Source organism: Macaca mulatta, chromosome 20, assembly GCF_049350105.2.
Source record: "Macaca mulatta isolate MMU2019108-1 chromosome 20, T2T-MMU8v2.0, whole genome shotgun sequence".
NCBI lineage: Eukaryota > Metazoa > Chordata > Mammalia > Primates > Cercopithecidae > Macaca > Macaca mulatta.
This window is the reverse complement of record NC_133425.1, coordinates 78071500-78092005: the sequence shown is the minus strand read 5'-3', so window position 1 is coordinate 78092005 and position 20506 is coordinate 78071500. Positions and strand designations below refer to the sequence as shown.

The 20506-nt window shown below is 43.1% G+C and overlaps 1 protein-coding gene and 1 long non-coding RNA gene across 13 annotated transcripts in view; one reads left to right on the top strand and one right to left on the bottom strand.

The window, feature by feature from the left end:
• The window catches only part of LOC144338265 (uncharacterized), a 44924-nt gene extending 24728 nt beyond the window's left edge, over positions 1-20196 (top strand). Inside the window, exon 2 of the long non-coding RNA XR_013412251.1 lies at positions 14535-20196. This is a non-coding gene — a long non-coding RNA (uncharacterized LOC144338265). The remainder of the gene's footprint in view (positions 1-14534) is intronic.
• The window catches only part of CDH13 (cadherin 13), a 1167676-nt gene that overhangs the window by 1072683 nt on the left and 74487 nt on the right, over positions 1-20506 (bottom strand). The window contains exon 3 of one of the 12 annotated variants that reach the window (XM_077984054.1): positions 10098-10208. The gene's annotated coding sequence lies outside the window, so the exon portion shown is untranslated. 12 annotated transcript variants of the gene reach the window in all.

The window sequence follows — 20506 nt, the reverse complement described above, 5'->3', positions numbered from 1 at the left end:
ACCTTTCTTCCTGCCTACATGAACAAAGTCTTCCATTCCAGCCTCACTGGGTGACTGGCCAGTTCCATGACCTTCCATGTGCCCATACCTACCCTGCACCTTGTACCCCACCCCTCCTTAACTGCCTGAGGACCTCTGAACCTCCCTGTCCCTCACTCATCCTAAATATAACTTTCCCAACTGGTTTCTCTGGCCCCCAAGGCAGAATCAATGTTCCTTCATCTGTATTCCTTCGGCACATCATGTGTGTAAATATTAGCTCACGGCACATTGCAATATGATCTTTTGTTTATGTATCTGAACCCTTTACCAGATCATGGCTTATCAAGGGTGGGAGCAGTGTCTTATGCTTTTTGATAGAAACTGAGGTTTTAATATCATCAGCAACATTGTAGGTGCTCAATGAATGTTTGTTAAATAAAGGAGAGTAATGACCAGTCATTGAAGAAATTAACTGAGCACCCTTGGAGCAAATTGCTTGGCATCCCTGGTTATACTTTCATTATGTATAAAATGAATGTTTTGTGCCAGTAATTATCATGGTTTCATCCCATAATCATGTTGGGAGAGCTAAATCAGTTCAGGTTCTTGATCCCTTCTCCAGTAAACCTCACTCACTCATTTATTCAGTTAGTATTTATGGAGCATCTACTATTTACCAAGCTTTGTTTCAGGAACAGGAGACTCACTGGCGAATGAGCCAGGTAAGGGTCAGTGCTTGTAGCAATGCCAACTCACTGTGACTGACTCAAACAACCATGTACAAAGACCTGGCCATCGTGAACAATAAATACATCAAGACATCAAATCACGCTGTTTTGTTCAATGTTGTTTTATTATAATGTTGATGAGAAAAAAAAAAAAAAAAAAAAAAACAGTAACTCTTGGCCTGGACCACCTCTGTGTGGAGTTTTCACATTCTCCCCAAGTTTGTGTAGGTTTTCCCTGGGTCGTCTGGCTTCCCCCAACATCCCAAAGTTGTGCACATGAAGTGAACTGTCGCATCTACATTGCCCCAGTCTGAATGAGTGTGAGCGTGGGTCTAAGTGTGCCCTGAGATGGAATGATGTCCTATCCAGGGTCAGTTCCTATCCTGCGCTAGTAGACGCTTTGGCCACCCAAGACCCTAAACTATTATAGACTAAGCAATTTGGAAGATGAATTAATTAATACAAAGTATTATAAAACAAAAACTCATGAAGTACTGTGTATAATAATTATAAAAATGTACAACAATAAACAATGCAGTAAGAAAGCACTCAGTGAGCACGCTGTTAGTTGGAATTATCTGTTTTCAAACGCATGGTGGCAGGAGGTGCCCCTGATAATTTTCACTTCGCAAACCTTTATTCCTTGATTTAACCCACCATCACTATGACCACCGTCACTCACTGATTCACCAAAAACTGAGCAAACCATTATCTTGTTTTTATTCATCTTTCTTAAATGTATATATAGCTCATCTTTATTTCAATGTTTAATTTTAGAAGTGTTTTGGGTCTTTATTAAGAAGTTTGGTGATGTTTTTGTGACCAAGAATGTGTCGTAGGAACTTAACTCTCGTTTATACCATTTAGCCTATAGTAAAAATTGCTCTCATTATATTTCTTCTCCCTGAAAGTCACAGTTTTCAAGAACCTACCAATGAAGTTAAATGAGGACATAAGGTACAGTAAGACATTTTTTTTTTTGGAGACAGAGTCTCCCTCTGTTGCCCAGGTTGGAGTGCAGTGGCACATTATCTCGGCTCACAGCAACCTCTGCCTCCCAGGTTTAAGTGATTCTCCTGTCTCAGCCTCCCGAGTTGCTGGGATTATAGGCACCCACCACCATGTCCAGATAATTTTTGTATTTTTAGTAGAGACAGGGTTTTGCCATCTTGGCCAAGCTGGTCTCAAACTCCTGATCTCAGGTGATCTGCCCACCTTGGCTTGTCAAAGTGCTGGGATTACAGATACAAGCCACTGCACCCAGCCTGACTTGTTTTAATCACATGCTTAAAACAGAGGGGGCAGGAACCCCAGCTCCACTTCCATCATTGCCTTCACACCTCATGTGACTTATGAAGTTGGCGTCATTACTTCCTTTTGCAGGTGGGAAAACTGAACCTCAGACTCAAAGCCATTGGACAGTCAATGGAAGGGCCTGGAACTGGGACTTGCACACAGGACCACCTGACTCTAAAGAAAATGTAGAGTTTTAACTTCCAAGCTTTAAGTCTTTAGTAACAGTGTATCTCCACACCACCTGTCCCACATAGACTCAGGCCAAAATTATATTACAGGCCAACGGCAGTGACTTCAGTGTCCTGCTCATGGAAACTGCTGAGAATGGGAGCCAGAGCTTGCATCTTTCCCCCATATCATGTTTCATCTTAAAAGAGCCCCAGCACAAACACAGCAACAACCTTTCCACAGGACTTCATAAACTACAAATAACTTTCACAAGGCATAGCTGATTTAATGCTCATAACCACCCAGTGAAAGAGATATTGACCTCAGTGTGAAGGATATTCAAAATATTTAACAACTGTCAAGGCACGGACACCAATCAACCAGAACAGATACTGACCACATGCACCCAACATGCACCAAATGGCTCTCAGGTCTGGTGAGATGCTGTTCCGCCTCAACTCCTTTCACTCTGGACACTTGATATGGTTTGGCTGTGTCCCCACCCAAATTTCATCTTGAATTGTAGCTCCCATAATTCCCACGTGTTGAGGGAGGGACCTGGTGGGAGATCATTGAATCATGGGGGTGGGTCTTTCCATGCTGTTCTCGTGATAGTGAGTAAGTCTCATGAGATCCGATGGTTTTATAAAGGGGAGTTTCCCTGCATGAGTTCTCTTCTCTTGTCTGCCACCATGTGAGATGCGACTTTCACCTTCCGCCATGATTGCAAGGCCTCCCCGGCACTGTGAGTCTGTTAAATCTCTTTCTTTTGTGAATTGCCCAGTCTTAGGTTTATCTTTATCAGCAGCATGAAAATGGACTAATACAACACTAGACTGTGCCCCACCTACCTCAGGGCTTGGCACTTTCTGTTTCCTTCCTTAACACTTTCTCCTTCACCATCCCCACCCCAGTTGCTGGTTACTTCCTACTTCTACTTCAGGCGGCAGTTCAGAGGTCGCCTGCCCAGGGAAATCCACAGCAGAGCTGTCAGTGGTGAATCCCACCATCACTCACCTGTGCCCTACAGAGGCTCCTTACTGGGAATACCTGTGACTCCCCAGAAGCGGAACTCGACCAATAATAGATGGGAAGTTGGTAGATATACCCCAGGTCCCTCATTCCTCAGTGGTGATAACTATGAGATGTGGTTTTCATTTTCTCCCAGAGTCCCCAGTGCGATTTGGCTCCAGCTGCCCATAAGAACAAGCAATTGCTTGAAAGCAATCCCCGTCATTGGCTGCCCTTTCTTCCCTGTCTCACTTCCCTACTGCCTTACCACTTTCCTGAGATCACCTCTCAAATAAACACCTTGCACACAAATCATTGTTGCAGGGTCTGCTTCTGTGGGAATCCGACTAAAACAGCATCCCTGCTCACACAGAATGGGTCAGGTCTCATTGGGTGACATTCGCAGTAGTATCTTATTCTTTTCTTTTAGGAAACTCATCTTCGTTTGCGATGACACATGCATTTTGGGAATAAACTGGCTACTTCCCCCACTAACTGATGAACCCCTACTATAGTAGGCTAAACAATGACCCCCAAAGATACCAAATCCTAATCCCTAGAACTCATCAATATTAACTTATATGGCAAAGACATTGCAGATATGGCCAATTTAATGATTTGCAAATGAAGAGATTATTTTGGATTATCTGAGTAGCCACTAAATATAACCCCAAATTCCTTCATAAGAGGGAGGCAGAGGAATATTGAACACAGAAGGTCATGGGACCATGGAGCCAGGGACTAGACTGAAGTACCTGTAAGCTAAGGAATGCTAGGAATCACCAGCATCTAGAAGAGTCCAGGAATGGAATCTCCTCTAGTCAACACCTTGCCTCTAGCCCATTGAAACATGTTGGCTTCCAGAATTTTAAGAGAGTAAGTGTGTGTGTGTGTGTGTGTGTGTGTGTGTGTGTGTGTGTGTGTGGCTTTTTTTTTTTTTTTTTTTTTTTGGCAGTCTCACTCTGTCACCCAGGCTGGAGCGCAGTGGTGCAATCTCAGCTCACTGCATCCTCTGCTCCCGGTTTCAAGTGATTCTCCTGCCTCAGCCTCTCAAGTAGCTGGGATGACAGCTGCACACCACCACACCTGACTAAATTTTTGTGTTTTCAGTAGAGATGGGATTACACCATACCCTTATTTTTTTATGTGATTTAGCATCCTCTTATCCATCTCTGGGCCCAGGCTCAGGAGCCTTGTTGGGCCAGGGCTCAGGAGAACCAACCCGTACTCAATTCATGTCCTGTTGAATGGAAGGCAGACAATGGCAGTGTGGTTATGGGGTGCACCTGGGAAGACTTCTCCAGCAGCCAAGTGTGACTAACTTCAGCAAGGGGACACATCTGCAGCATCTGGCCAAGCTCAGCTCATTCCCCAAAAGGGGCACTCATTCCAGCATCTTCCTGCCTGGACGAAGGAATCTCTGAGTCTCCAATTATCCCTTCTAACTCCAGACTCTACACAGGGACTTGAAGAAGGAATGAGACCTAGAGGCGCATCTTACAAGGGACCCCTGTAAGGCTTCTGCTTGAGGCAAAGGACAAAGAAAATCTACAGTTATCATGTGCTTGGCTGGAAAGGATTTTTGGTGGGTGAAGTCTGGGCTTATTAAAACAGACCTGGCATATTCATAACTTGTATTACTCAGCAACAGTGAACCCCTCCAGAAACCTGTGCAGGCAACTAATGATTTTAAAACTACGAGTCACCCCCCTTCATACCCACTTTCCCTGCCAAACGGTTGAAACTCCATGCCAGCTGGGTGTCTGCTTATTTACATAATTAATCTAGTATGAAGTCTTTATATGTCCCTCCTCAGCCTTCTCTTTTCCAGGATAAATAACCCCGATTCCTCCATTCATAATCCCCAATTTTTACAACCTTTTAATAATTTTTTTGTGGCTCCCTTCTGGATTTTCTTTTGGCTCTATTTACGCCTTATCTAAATTTAACAGATGTGTTACAAAGGCAATTAGGAGAGATGAATCTGTCAGAACCTGGAGCCATCTCTCATTTGGATCCATGTTTGTCTCTTTCTCTGCAAAGGTGGCATAGAGAATTCCCACCACCTTTCCTATGGAAAACTGGGCTCGGAATGGGCTGCGAGTTTCTTTTCCCCATAGGAGGTCCTCCAAGGTCCTGAAAAGACAGTTTCCATAAAGGCAGGAAGCAGAGGACATGCCTAAACCCAAGAGGGAAGTCTTTTCCAGGCTCCTCGGGGGATTGAGGAGGGCCGATGGCTCTCTGGCAGCTGTTGCAGTCTCCTGAGGCCAGGCCAGCCTGCCCTTCTGTGTCCTAGGGTCTTATCTGACCATCCCTGAAAGGTCATTTCCTTATCTGACTTTAGGCAGAGCCAAAGAACTGAGCCCCAGCAGACTGCAGGGAAGCTGACTCCTGAGTTTTCAACACCCAGAAGTGACACGTGGCTTAGCTTCCACCAAAGAGCCCATAAAAGGCATTTGGTAACACTGTGACGTGCTTAAAAAAGAAAGGGTGTTTCTGGAGTTGGATTGGGGATTTCCTCCTCAGGTATGTTTTGCAAGGAGGGGAAATATAAAAGGAAGGCAGGACTGAGGTGAGACTGTGGCTTGTAATTTTGCAAAGACGAAACCCTATCATCGCTGCTTTGTGCTGCGTGTCATTGTCACCTCTTTGTTCTGATCTTTCCTGCAATGGAGTGTCTCCCCTTCCACAGTGTGGCCTGCTATTTCCCAGGTACCCACTTGACAGGGCACAGACGGTGGGGATGTGTATTTGAGGCAGGATTAGTAAATATAGAATTTCCTGTTTGGCCACCCTGTCAACAATTTCAAGGTGAAAAGCCCACCAGTTCACCAGCTAATTTGGTGAGGGAGATTACTGTTGTGTGCAAAAATCAAATAAAATCCTTTGCAGCTTTTCTTAGGCAGCATCGCACGTAGCCCCGGTCTCAAGATCAATAAAGCAGAACTTACTCCTCATTACCCGTTAATAAGGTGCGAGCAGAAACCAGAGTATGGAGTGGGGCCTCTTTTGCCTCTCAACAAAAAGACGCCCTGACTTCACTCTAAGCAGTGCAGGATTGGTGCTGATGATGGCTAAGTGACTTGGTAGCGGCCATAGTTGACTTTCAGCCTGTAAGTCATAGAATTAGACTGGCTTTCGCAGTGTGAAAAAGCTTCTCCTGATACTCAGGACATTTAGAAAAGCCATATCCTGGCTTAACGTGCTTCATGATGCTTGCTAACTGGGCATTAACTGAGTGAGTTAATAACAATTATTAACTCAGAATTGAACTTAGCTAGGGTCCTGTCTAAGTTCCCAGTGCTGCCCCCAGCCAGGCCTCTTAGGGACTTTGGATCTAGACATAGTGGAAAGAGTTTGGGACTTTGTATTAGTTTCCTACGGATGCTGGAACGAAGTATCACACATTGGCTGGTGTAAAACAACAGAAATGTGATCACTCACAGTTCTGGAGGCAAAAAGTCTGAAATCAAAGTGTCAGAAAAGCCATGTCCTCTCTGAAGGCTCTAGAGGGCAATCTGCTTCATGCTGTTCTCTTAGCTCCTGGTCATTGCTGGCAGTTTTGGTGTTTCTTGACTTGTAGATGCGTCACCCCAGTTTTTGCCTCCATCATCATACAGAGTTCTTTGTGTGTCTTTGTGCCCCTTTTCTTTTCTTTTTCCTTTTTTTTTAAGATGGAGTCTTGTTCTGTTGCCTAGGCTGGCGTGCAGTGGTGCGATATCGGCTCACTGCAACCACTGCCTCCTGCCTCAGGCTCCTGAGTAGCTTAAACTAGAGGTGTGTGCCAACACACCCAACTAATTTTTGTATTTTTAGTAGAGACAGGGCTTCCCTATGTTGGCCAGGCTGGTCTTGAACTCCTAACCTCAGGTGATCTGCCAGCCTCAGTCTCTCAAAGCGCTGAGATTACAGGTGTGAGACACCACACCCAACCCTCTTTTCTTCTTATAGAGACATCAGTAACAGTAGATTAGCTTCTTCCCCCAAAATGACTTTGTTTTATTTTGGTTATCTGCAAAGACCCTATTGCCAAATAGTGTTACATTTATAGATCCTGGGGGTTTGGACTTCAACATATCTTTTGGGGGGACACAATTCAATCCTTAATAGACTTGGAAGCAGATATGTTGGTTCAGCCCTGGGGAAGAGGGCTTAAGTGGAGTCAGAGGCATCAAAGAGCAGAGAAGCTGCCTTTATGGGTATATGAGTGTCCTGTGGCTGCTGGGAGAAATGACCACAAATGTAGTGGCTTAAAACAACACCCACTTGGCCAGGTGCAGCGGCTCACACCTGTAATCCCAGCACTTTGGGAGGCCAAGGCAGGTCAATCACCTGAGGTCAGGAGTTTGAGACCAGCCTGGCCAACATGCACTCCAGCCTAGCTGACAAGAGTGAAACTCGGTCTCAAAAAAGAATAATAATATTAAGGGAATGATTTGAATACTTACCCTGCCCAGGCCCTCAACTGAGCACTTCCAAGATATGATCTCACTGGATTCTCACAATAGCCCTGTGAAAGGGAAACTATTGTTTTCCTTTTTTTCACAGATACAGAAGCTCTAAAGAAGCTAAATAATTTGCCAAAGCTCATAGAATTAGTAAGAGACCTAGGTGAAAAGTGCACTAGGCTACCTAACATTTAAAGATCATACCACCTTTTTTTCTGGTGTGCATTTGCTTTTTCTGGCTTTTTAATGGAGTCTTAGAGCAAATAAGACAATATTCTATATATAAGACATCATAACAATCATGAATGCAACCATCTTTTTATATTTTATATTTCTGCAACCTCCAAGACCATACTCTTGACCATCCTGCCATTCTGACTCCCAGAAACATTGCACAGAGTGTTGTTGGCAGAAGAAGCACAGAGAAGGGACACCCAACCGTGCTGGGGGCAGGCAAGGAAAGGGTTTCAGGAGGAGGCATACCCCCAGCCCCTCGAGGACACAGAAGCTCTCTTGGTCTCATGATGACACTGGGACTCATACAGATACTTCAAATCAGGCTTGATGGATATCCTAGTTCTGGGGACAGTGGTTCTTAGATACCAATCTGTATAGAATTGCCTGCAAAGCATGTTCCAGTTGCAGATCCTTGGACCTCACACCCGGGAACCCTGCTTTGATAGGTCTTGGCCAGGCTGGAGAAACTGCATGTTTATTCAGCATCCCAAAGATTCTTATGTGGGTGGTACCGGGATCCCAAATTGAGAGGCAATGGCTTCGATCTTGCTATTCCCTCAGGTAACTTGTTTTTGTTGTTGTTGTTTTTTTGCCAAACATCCTTTGCCGTCCCTAAACATGCGCGTGCGCGCGCACACACACACGCACACACCAGGGTTCTATTTACTCCATAAGCATTAACCAAGCACCCAGGGAGCAGGACATTGTGCTCGTGCCTGAGGGTCAATGGAGAGAAATTCCTTGATGAAATTCGGGGTCTAGCAGAGGAGATAGGACAAGTAAACACTGATCCACACGAAGCTGAAAGCAAGAGTGGCCCCCAGAGAGCAGAGAGTTAATAAGAGCCCCAAGGGAGTTAATAAGAGAAGCTGATGGTGGATAAAAGCTGGAACCCAAGAAGACTTCCTGCAGAACGGGCAAACTTGGAACCGGGAGGTAATCCCAGGAAAGGCTATGCAAACAGTCAAGAACGTAAGAAGAGTTCAGGGAGTCAGCCATCTCAGCTGGGGCTTCAGGGGGCCCGATGAGAACCAAAGGAGCAGGGGAATTAAACATTTATGCAGCCTGAAGTGTGGATCATGGAACTCTTTACTGCTGCATTTTGTAGGCAGCCATTTGAGAAAGGGACACAGAATAGATGTGATAGGTGGGGCACAGGGTAGTGAGTTTGAAAGCCACCATGATAGGCCTGGTAAGAGAAAAATGAAGCCATTTACATAGGTTATCGGGCAAGATTTATTACCATGGAGAAGAATAAGCAAGGTGCTGATATGATGCCTCCCTTTCATTTACATAGAGGCCGTATTAATGCTAGTTACAAATCACTGAAGTGAGTCCCAGAAGGGAGCATTTTTATACAAATCTTTGTTGAGGTTTGTGCTTAAAAGTAATATAATAAAATGTATTCTATAATTTAGACTTTCTCTAAATTACACTGGCCTTTAGCTAATTAGTAAAATAATTAATGAAGATTGACCATTTTGATAAAGGGAGGGTTACTATCTTCAACAACGTCATGCAAGATGATGGCGTAAGTCTGTAGAACATTCAATAAATGAAAGGCAATTGAATGATTTTTATGCTGGTAAGTTTTTTAAAAATATAGTAAGTTTGGATGAAATAATATGATAGTATCTGTCTCCCAAGAGAAGTCTGGAGTATAAAATGCAAGAAGGCCAGAGAGCAGAATGGTTAAGGCTGAGGCCTCTGGACTGATTTCAACTAGCCTCAAATCCAGCATAGACTGCCTAGTAGCTGTGTGATGTGGAGCAAGTGATTTAATTTCCCTGAGCCTCATTTTCTCCAACTGTTAAATGGGACTAATATGAGCGCCTAACTCAGAAGCACTGTTGTGAAGATTAAACAAGTCCTTGAGGCACTGACACCTGGTAGGAACTCATCGGCAGGTTGTCCTTATCACCACGGGGCATTTCCTGAGTGTCTGAACTTTAGAATGTGTTCCAGTGTTTCATCAGCAGCAAAACATAATAGGAATAGCCATAGCAGGCGACTATAGGCTGGATCCCAGTCCTGACTTTCCCATGGACAAGGTGGGGGAGCCCAGAAGAGCCCCTCAATGTCTCTGGGTCTCAGATTCTTTGTCTGTGCAATGAGAAGGTAGATCTATGTTGGAATTCTACAACTGATATTTTTAGAACCCTCTAATCTTTTTTCAAGTGGCATCTCCTCTTGAACCCTCATGCCTAAAACAGATGAAAGTGCTTACCCTGGATGAAGTATGCTTGAAGGGCCAGAGTCCAAGCTATTTACTTCACTCTGTTCCTCTTGCATCCTCCCCATTCCAGAATTCCAAGTGCCATCTCTCAATGCTAGACCTCTGGAGAAAACAGGTTTAAAACCACGGGATGACGGTCCTGCAGGATCACTGGAGGTTCTAAGACTCTATGCTTAAGAGAACAGTAGATGATGAGGGGCTCTTCACTGGTGAGATCAAACAAAATCTTTCATAAACACTGCTAGATCTCCTTGAAAACTGTGTCCCTCAGGGTCATTATTAGAACCTCCACACTGTGGTCACTGCCACGCGGCCCTTTCATGTTGGTTCCTATTTAGAAGACCTGAGAAAGACACAGAAACTGCTAGGAGGTGTTTAGACACAGTGCAGTCTGGGCACATGATTGGCCCAGACCTTCAGCTGCTAGACGCTAACACTGGCACAAGAAGAGACGACTGGATGACTAGCTTCTTCCTGTACCTTGTTTATGCACTAGCTTTTTTAATTAATGTTGGGGTAAAAAAAAAAAATCAGGTGACAATTTATAAGACATGCCAAATGAAACTGTTCTTTCATATATGCTTACAATGGGCTGTTTGATTCTGAAATGTATGCACATTTATGTATAAAAGTATATATGTATGTAAAATATATATATATACTTATAGGTTATAATATATTTGTATATAAATATACTTTTATATATTTTATAAATATACAAATATATTTTTATAATATTTTATAAACATCCTATATATAATACATTTATAAATATACAGACATACATATACTATATTTTAAAATCATATAAAATGATTATTACATTATATGTAAATATATTTGTATATTGTACATACTTTATATCTTTTATAAACATACAAATACATTTTATATATTTTATAAATATACAATATATTATATAAGACAAAATATATTTATATAAATTATTTTAAATTTTATATAAATATATTTATACATAAATTTATTTGTAAATATAAATATAAATTAATAAACTTAATTTACAAATTAAATTTATAAATATAAAATATATTATATAAAAATGTATATAATATATTTTATATATTATATTTAAATATATATTTACATAGTGTGTGTATGTGTGTGTGTGTGTGTAGTATGTATACTTTCATTTAAGGCAATCTTTCTCAGCCTATCCTAACCTATGCTATCAAGCCCAGAAGATGGTCTGACTTTGAGACAATCCTTACGTAGGTTATCCAACCTCACATCCTCATCTAGAGCCCTTCTGGGGCTCCATTTCTTTCAAACCCATTTCTTCTTTGGACAGCTCTATCTGTTTCATCTTTCTTTGTTGATCTGAAATCTGTCTGTCTATGATATCTTCCCCATTAGTTCTACCTCTTCTCTCTCTGCCACAGGAAACAGGAAGGCCCACTCCATAGATGCTAAATGGAAGCTCCTGCATCCTCTTTACCATATCTTTTCTACTCCAGGTTAAACAAGCTACGCTCCTCCAACAACGCTCATATAAAGCCCTAATAATTATATTCATCCAACACTTGCTACGTGCCAGTCACTGGGCCAAAGACTTGACATGAATTATCTCATTTATTGTCCACAGTCTCACAAGGTACCTATTAGTGTTATCCACACTTTCAGATGAAGTAACAGAAACATCAAAGAGATTAAGTAACCGGCCTAGAGTTATACCCCTTGCAAGCAGGGAGCTAGAATTTAAAATTAGGCAGTCTAATTCCAGGCCCCTGATTGGAACCATTAAATTTGTCTGCTACACAGACTGCTTCGTATCTGTTGCTTTAAATAAGACATAGAATTGGATTTATTTTAAAGAATTTCTTAAAAATTGTTCCTGTGGCATGAAACAGAAAACAAACAAAAAAAAAATTGCAAGTTCAGAATTTTTATCTATGTCTTGGTTCCTGGGATTAAAATAGCTTTTGATGATAATGTCCATGTAGAGTGGGAGCTGGCCAGCCTCGTTCTGCTGATTGGTTTTTGAGAACCACTAAGGGCATATTCAAAGACTCATCTTCATTCGTGGAAAACTGGATAGAATTGGAGCTTATATCCATTGTTATATTTATTGTGTCTGTTGCGGTGAAACAGGGGCTGACCAGTGATGTAATCGGCAGCTCCCTCTGATTCTTATCCTTGGGCCAGTCCCCAGTTCTCAACTGTGAAATATGAGAATCTCTAATCTACAAACTCATCACTCAGGACTCTTCCGGTTCTAAAGAACAGATTCAGATTCACAGTTGTCAAATTTATGAAAGACTGAGAAACAAATTATCAATTTATGAGAGAGCCCTGGCAGAATTTCTGATGCTGGTCAGCTATACAGAGTACTTTCTCATTTACTACTCTGATATTCACACTGTTTAAGTTGTGTTTGGGTCAGTTTGGGGAGGGGTGTCTCAGAAAACTGACCTCTTCTCCATCTGCCCCGCGTCATCTGATTGGATAAGGGCAGACAGCTGACTTGGGGTCCCCTCTTTTTAGAGTGGTCATGGTCAGTGTTTTAGACCCTGACTATCTTGAGCTGGGCGAATCAGATCTTCTCTTTAGATAAATTAGAATCAAGAGACAAGAAGATACCAGTTGGCTTTGGAAAACCCAAGGTCAAGAGAGTAGAGGATGCTATCTGGGGCCAGATCCAAGATAGGAGATCAGAGGAAGCTGGTGAAGAGACAGAAACAGTGGAGTCTTCATACAGAAAAAGAGAAAGTGTGAGAGATGGAGAGTGAGAGCTAGAGAAGTAGGGAGGAGAGCTCTCATCTGAACTCCCCAGGCTCCTGCACTCTGATGCCTGGTTGTTCAGTGGTTCTTGCACCCCCTTATGCCCTATTTATACTTTTATAGTAACTCCCTGTGGACCCACTAAAACCCATTCTCTTCTCCTTCTCTCCCACAATAGAGGAATGCAAGCTGCCCCACAAAGTCAGCCACCTAGATTTTCCAGCATCGCTCACAGCTGTATGTGGGTATATGACCAAGTTTGAGCAAATGGGATGCGAACAGTGTGATGTAAGCAACATCTGAGTCATCTCTAATGTAAAAGATACACGTTTGCCCCCATCCATGCACTGAAAAGCAGACATACAAATGAGCCAACTTCAACCATGCAGACAAGGACCATCCCCACGGTGACGTCTGAGCAACCATTGGAAGGAACAAGATGGAATGATTACACAGGGCAAAGCCAGCCTGCCAGTCGGTACCACTCACCAAGGCACCAAAACATGAGATAAAGGTTCATCTTATCAAGCCGTTGGATTTGGGAGTCTCTTTGTTATGGAAGCTTGGTCTTTCCCTAACCGACCCGTATGTTCCTTTCTTTGGGTAAATTTTATTGTGTTCCTCTTCTCTGAAACCAAAAGAACCTTGAATACCACACAGATGGTAGCCCAAGAGGCTGCTTTGTGCTGAGATACACATCTTCATCTACAAATATTTAGTGAGCGCCTACTTTGTGCAAATTACGTGAAAACAGCGACATCAAGCTTAAAGAGGGCAATGGGTGTTACCAAAACCATGTTGGAGCTAATTCTGCAGAATCAGATGGGTGATCTGTCATCAGAATCCACACATCCCCTGCACCCCTGAGTGCTGTGGTCACTCTGTCATCTATCACAGACCCTGGCTTCTAGGAAGACTTCTTTCCATTTCTTTAAAATAAGGAAAAGTATTTTGCCTGTGACTAAGCCCAGTGCAAAGGCCATGCGCCCCATCATCTCTCTGTGCCTTAAGGATATTCTTACTCCTTCTGTATGTCCTGGTGGCACCTTTATACCACTGCTCATTCTCATTGGCCAGTGCCTGTATTGCACCTGTTGTTAAATATGTGGAAGATCATGTCTACCCCTATCTATTCCCTACAAATGTTTATAACTCCCTTCTCTTTGAAATCTCCACAACAAAGTGAGTCAGCTGGCTTTGTATACATAGCCTCATTAGCAATGGCTTTTGTTCAGTTAATGGAGAAAAGAATCAAGCATGGAATTGGTGTTAATTAGTTAAGCTTGATACAACTAAATCAACTACTTGACGAAATTATCACATTTCCGACTTTATGCTTTAGGAAGCAAAACAACTGCCTGTGACTAAAGCTATTTTCCCGCCAAACAGGGGATGGTCTACACCTTGTCCTCCAATCTGAGGCTTCTGGGATAGCCCCTGATTTCACTATCCTTTTCCTTTCCTTAACAGAGGACTCCCTAGTAGAACCGAAGGCAGACTAATTTTATAACTTTAGAAGAGAGGGCTAAACTAAAATATTCACAAAAACATTGGTTTGGAAAATGTGGCAGGCACATAAACTTAATTCAATGAGAACGTTATCACATTAAAAATGACCTCTATACTTCTTTTTTATTTATTTATCTTTTTGAGACAGAGTCTCGCTCTGTCATCCAGGCTGGAGTTCAGCGGCGTGATCTCAGCTCACTGCAACCGCTGTCTCCCGGGTTCAAGCAATTCTCCTTTCTTAGCCTTCCAAGTAGCTGGGATTACAAGCACCCACCACCACACCTGGCTAATTTTTTTAAATTTTATTTTTAGTAGAGACAGGGTTTCACCATGTTGGTCAGGCTGGTCTCCAACTCCTGATCTCAGGTGATCCACCCACCTCCACTGACCTCTGTACCTCTGAACATTATGGAGAATTGTAAACTCCTACCAGCACTTTGCAAGATCTGGCCTTGCTTATCTCTCCATCTCCTTGGTTTTTCTCCTGGTCAACCACCTAGCAGCTCCAAGGCCTTCTACTCTGCCCTGGCATGAAAGGGCTGCTGAGTCTGTCTCATCCCTTATCCTTATGTGCAAATAATTCTCCCCAAAGTCGTTCCCTATCACTTGTCTCTATTTCTTCAAAACACTCACTGGAAATTTTTCTTATCTTATTAACTGTTTATCACCTGTGTTCCTCATCGTGTAACAGGAACCATATCCTCCCTGTTCACCAGTGTATTTCCAGTGCCTTGCATAGTGCCTGGTATATAATAGGGTTTGAATAAATGTTTGTGAAAGGAAAGAGGGAGGGAAAAAGGAAGAAGGGAGGCGGAAAGAAAGGGAAAGACAAGATAGGGAAGGAGAGAAGGGAGGAGTGAGGAAGACAGGAAGATGAAGAAGAAAGGGAGGAAGAGAGAGAATAAGGAAGAAGGGAAGAAGGGAGGGAAGAAAGAATAAAAACAGGGAGGGAGAGAGGACAGGAGGAGGAAGAGTGGATAACCTGGATATAAACTTAACACCTAGCCTGTATGTAAGGTTGCATCTCACGAAGGAAAACACCACTGATTCTATTAAATAATACGCCAGATGACTAAACTTGTTGAAAAAGCATCTACACCTTCCTCATGCAGTCAGAATTCACTTGGCAGAGAACGCGTGATACACTGCAGGATCATAAACAAAATGAGAAACACAATCAAGTCTATCTTCCCTCCAGAATTGTGTAAGGCTGACATAAGCACAGCCTCTTAATCCTCTTAAAGCATTATTGATTTTTTTAAGTCTCTAAAATTTGAAAACTTGAGGAGTAGTTTTGAATGAAATACTTGCAAGAAAGAAGCAGGCGTGTGTCATGAAATGTGTCCCCACCAAAAAAATAAGTAAGGAAAGGAATGGGAAATTTATTAATTTTTGAATTAGTCTTGGGATCACCAGCCCTGTGAAATTCCCACTGCGGAAATGAGCTTGGCTCTTCACAATCAAAAAGTAGCTGATGGGGACTGCGGCGGGAAGCCGAGCTAATTTCCAGGAACCTGCGTCGTTGTCGTGCACATGTACCACTAGAGGCAATTGTGTGGCTTGGCTAATGAGACATTGTATTAGCGTATTGAATTCTAATTGTTACATCTCTGAACATCCCTTGCTGGAACAAAGGAGAAGAAATCAGATCTTAAGTAAGAATATACTGGACATCTTACCTGTCCAATGGGGTCTCTTGAAGTGCAGTCGCACCTTGTCCTCCCTCTCACGTGCTATGCACCTGACAGCTCATCACGAGATAATAGTCCTGAAAGCAATCTATTTGCCTGGATCCTTCTGCCTTTGTGGTCAGCAAGACTGTTACTACCTCTGGCTTTATTTTTGATAAATTGCAGGTTTTGACGCAGGTATATGGTTGGCCTCACTGGTGTCCACAAGAATAAAAAGAAGAAACCATTTATTTTCCTATCCAGTGGCAATGCCCGGTCATTCACCTTCCTCATGAGGCAGCAGCAAGAGACTTTGTCTTCCAAGTCTGCCTTAGGTGTCTGTTAATATCCCGGGCTTGATTTAATTGTTAAAATTAACAAACACTGATTATGTTGCTTTTGTACGGTGTGGGTCAGGCTAATCAGAGTTCATGCATTATCCTATTTATTTCATACAAATCCATGATATAGATATTATTCTGGCCACTTAGCAGACCAGGAAACTCAGGCTTGGGGAGGTTAAGTATTCAATTGGTTTAGTGCAAAGCAGATTCTAATGAGCCAGGGCTGTTTGACTCCATATCCATAGCTCTTGATGGCTGAGCCCTGCTTCTTCCTCTGGGAAACCTTCCTGGATTCTCCAGGCCAGGACAAGGACCCCAGGTGTGCCTGCCTCTGTAGCACTTACCCTTAAGCACTTCTTCCCAGCACCCACCTTGGACAGCACCAAGCACAGGGCACTGTGGTTATTGATTTGCTTGTCTATCTCCCTTAGTTCTTGAGATGGGGGGGAGTAAAGAATGAGCCTCAGACATCTTTGCAGCCCCAAGACTTAGAGTCACCATCGGTGCATACTGAATGAATGAATAAATGAAGAGCATCCACCAAAAATGTTGAAGTAATGCTTACATAAAATTGAACAGCACTGTTAACAGGCAAGAGAGCCAGAGCAATCCTGGTGGACACAGCCTTAATGATTCATTCAGTAACATCTATAATTCAAACTCAAATTCAGCAAGACAGATGCCCAAATCAACGTGCTCAAAACATGCTAGAGGCAGTGTGCCCCTAGAGCCTGCTGAAGGCTGAGGATTGCTTCCACAGGACTACAACCCCCCCATGTCCACCCCCACCTCTTTATTTGTCTGTGGCTTGCAGTTTTAGAGTTTAGAAACATTCAAGCCACGCCACCTGCCTTTTTCAAAGGCTTTTTCAGCTGTGGCAGTGTGATGGGTTTTTTATTTGGTGCTGCTGCAAAGGAGGGGCTCGAGATGAAGGAGAAAGGAGAAAAACCGAAGCCTTGAAAATAGAAATTGGAAACAGATAAAAGGAAAGCTGAATGCAAAGGAGTCTATAACACGAATGCCACAGGGATTCCTGAAGCCCCCAAAGCTGGGCGGGATTACGTTCTGCGTGCAGGTGTCACTGACGGGGCTCTGAATGACCGGCTTCCTAAGGTAGTATATACACATTGTTGTACATGGGTGCCCTTATACAGGGGGGCAGAAAAGAGGGGGCATTAGCAGAGGGGGCAGCCAGAAGTCACAATCCATTGGCTGTGATTTCTGAAGAGCAAAAGGTCATTTTCTCGAAGTATACAAACCTGTTTCTACCATTCTCCCTTGTCTTAAGTAGCATATCCTTGGAATTAGTTTTTGAGTGTAAGCAGCTTATTTAGGAGGTGATTCCAGGAGGCAGTGATATGAAAAGAAAGCCAGTAAAGCATTATCAGTCCAGCTACCACTGTGGGCTACTGGAGCTCATTCCTCCTGGAGACTCTGAGCAATGGTGTCGAACACATCCCCAAAGGGGCAAGGGAGTGGGGAAATTTATCCTCCATCTGTATTCATCCCCGGTTGAGGGCTGATCCTGTGGGTATGAGTTCCCCAGCACTTCTAGCCTGCCATGCTCCTGCAGCCAGAACAGGCACTCAGGCAGAACATCTCAGGGTTCACAGTGAGAAGCTGCTGGAAGGAATGCTGGGAGGCCGGAACATGAGTAGGGCACAGAGAGGCTGTGGGGCAACCCTGGGTATGTTACGTATACCTTATAACATTGTGTGTGTGTGTGTGTGTGTGTGGTATACATCCAGTGTGTGTAGTATATTATGTTTATGTGTGCATACATACATATATATGCATATATACACACATATGTGAGTATATAAGTGGTTTACATGAGTGGAAGAAAACAAAAAAAGTATAAGCAATGGTAACCTCTGCATGTTTGCAAGCATTCATGAACTGATGTCATAAGTGTTTGTGGAGCACTCACTGGCTGTGTGCTAGCCCCTGTTCCAGGAGTGGAGAGGTTACACCCTCACCAAGTTAAACAAGGTCCCTGCACACACAGAGCTTACTTCATAGCCAATCAATGAGGGGATACACTAGGATAAGTGCTATTTTTTAAAAAACTGAATACACAGGAAGATCTAGAGACAAAGGTGAAGCTCACACTGAGCTGTGCCTGATGAGATGCCAGGTAGCTGAACACCAGGGTCCACAGGATTCCAGGCCAAGGAAATCACACATGGAACGGTCATCAGTCAGGAAGAAGCTTTTGATCATCTTCACACTTTTATATTCACAAATTTTCTGCAATGCTTATGTATTGTCAAAATTGAGGGAGACAAGTACAATAAACCTATTTTTTAAATACAATTTGAGTGGGTGAAAGAATAATCCCAATGGAAGTTTTATTGATTCTTAGAAATCTGACCGATAAAAAATTCCAAAATTGTTCATCTGATGGGAATCAGAAAACCTCCATTAACTTCTCTTAATGAATGGAAAGTCCAGAATCAATCAATAGGTATTTATGGTGCCTGCACTGTGTACAAGGTACTGCATGTGGGCCCTGGGGAGCACTGAGATGAACAAGACAGTGGCCTTGCTGTCACGCTGTCAGTGTCTAGCAGGGGAGGTGGGATCATATGAAATCTATCCTATGATTAGATATTTCATGTATTTCAAGAACCATGATGGAAGTCTAGATCACGTGCTGTGAAAATAATTCACACAAGGGAGCAGGGGCAAGTTTAAGGAGGCTTTCTGGGGTGGAATCATTTGAACTGGGCTTACAGAGTGAACACGCCCGTAACAGCCACAGAGGGTGTTTCAGGCAGGGAACAGCGTGGATCTCGGAAGGCAGAACAAACTTGCAGCACACACAGAAAAGCAGCCATTTAGAGCAGGGGACTCTGGTTCTTCGCATTCAAGGACAGAAGACCGAGTGGGAAAGGTGGGTGGGATGGGGCGACAGAACACCTTGAGTGCCGTAAGCAAGGATTATTTGCTCTTTTGTAAGCCACTTATTCATGTCGCTGCTCCAAGAACAGTCCTCCAATTTCCTTGGGGAAACTGTACCCACCCACCCTGTATTCTAAGTTCATGTGGCTGGGTAGAGATGAAGGCCCAACTTCTCTGACTTCAGAAGAAAGGAGGTGACTAAGTCCTGGCTAGTCAGAGCATCCCCTGCCCTATCCCAACCATAGCAAATGGTTGAAGGATGGGCATGTGGGTAAGAACCAATGAAATTTAGTTCTAAGATTTGTAGGGAAAGTGTTGGGAAGAGAAAACACCTCTGCACTGGAACTGCTGAGGGGATGGACTGCGAGTCTGGGATTGCTGCTGGAAGCCACGTTATCACCACAATGAGACATGTGACCACAGAGCACAGCCAACAAAAAGGGAAGGACTGCTGACAGAGAAAGCAAATAGGACATATTCCTAACGACAACTTTAAGGTCTAGCTTTCATGAAAGCTAAATCAACTCCAGGTTTTCCAGTTGTGCAGCCTAATAAACCTCCTTTCTTTTCCCTAAAAGCTAGTTTGGAGTAGGTTTCTATCACTTGCAATTAGAAGACAGAATGACAACGCATGTAAAACACTCAGAGAAGAAGAAGCAGTCAGAAATGTTAAAAGTCTTAGTAATCAGGGTGGAAGTCAAAGCTGTAGAAAAAGTGTCAGTTGGATGGAAAAAGAGATCATGGCAAAAGGACCACATGGTCCATCTAAGAAAAATAGGACCCCGAACTAGGGCCATGCCCAAGATTGAAAGGAGATGTGGATTTGAGAAATATTTCAGAGGTAGCGTCAACAGGATTTAACAGCTAATATTAATAGAAGGTGAGGAAGAGAAAGAAATAAAAAAATTACTCAGAACTTTCTAACTTTGGACATTGAGGGGATGGTAATGTCATTAGCTGCAATGAGAGGGAAAAACAGGAAGAGGAACTGACTCATGGTGTAGATAACAAGTTTGCTTTTGGGCACATGGAACTGAGGCTATCCACAGGACAGGAGCTTGGAGATGCCCAGTGTGGGTGGGTTCCAGCACTTACAATGGTGCATGTAATGCTCAGTGAGATAAAAAGATCAACCACTGTAAAGAGAAGCAAATTACATGGCCTCTTCTTTGTGGATTTAGAGATCAGATTAGTGTTCGGAATGGTAATCATTTTGGATAACGGCTACAGAGTT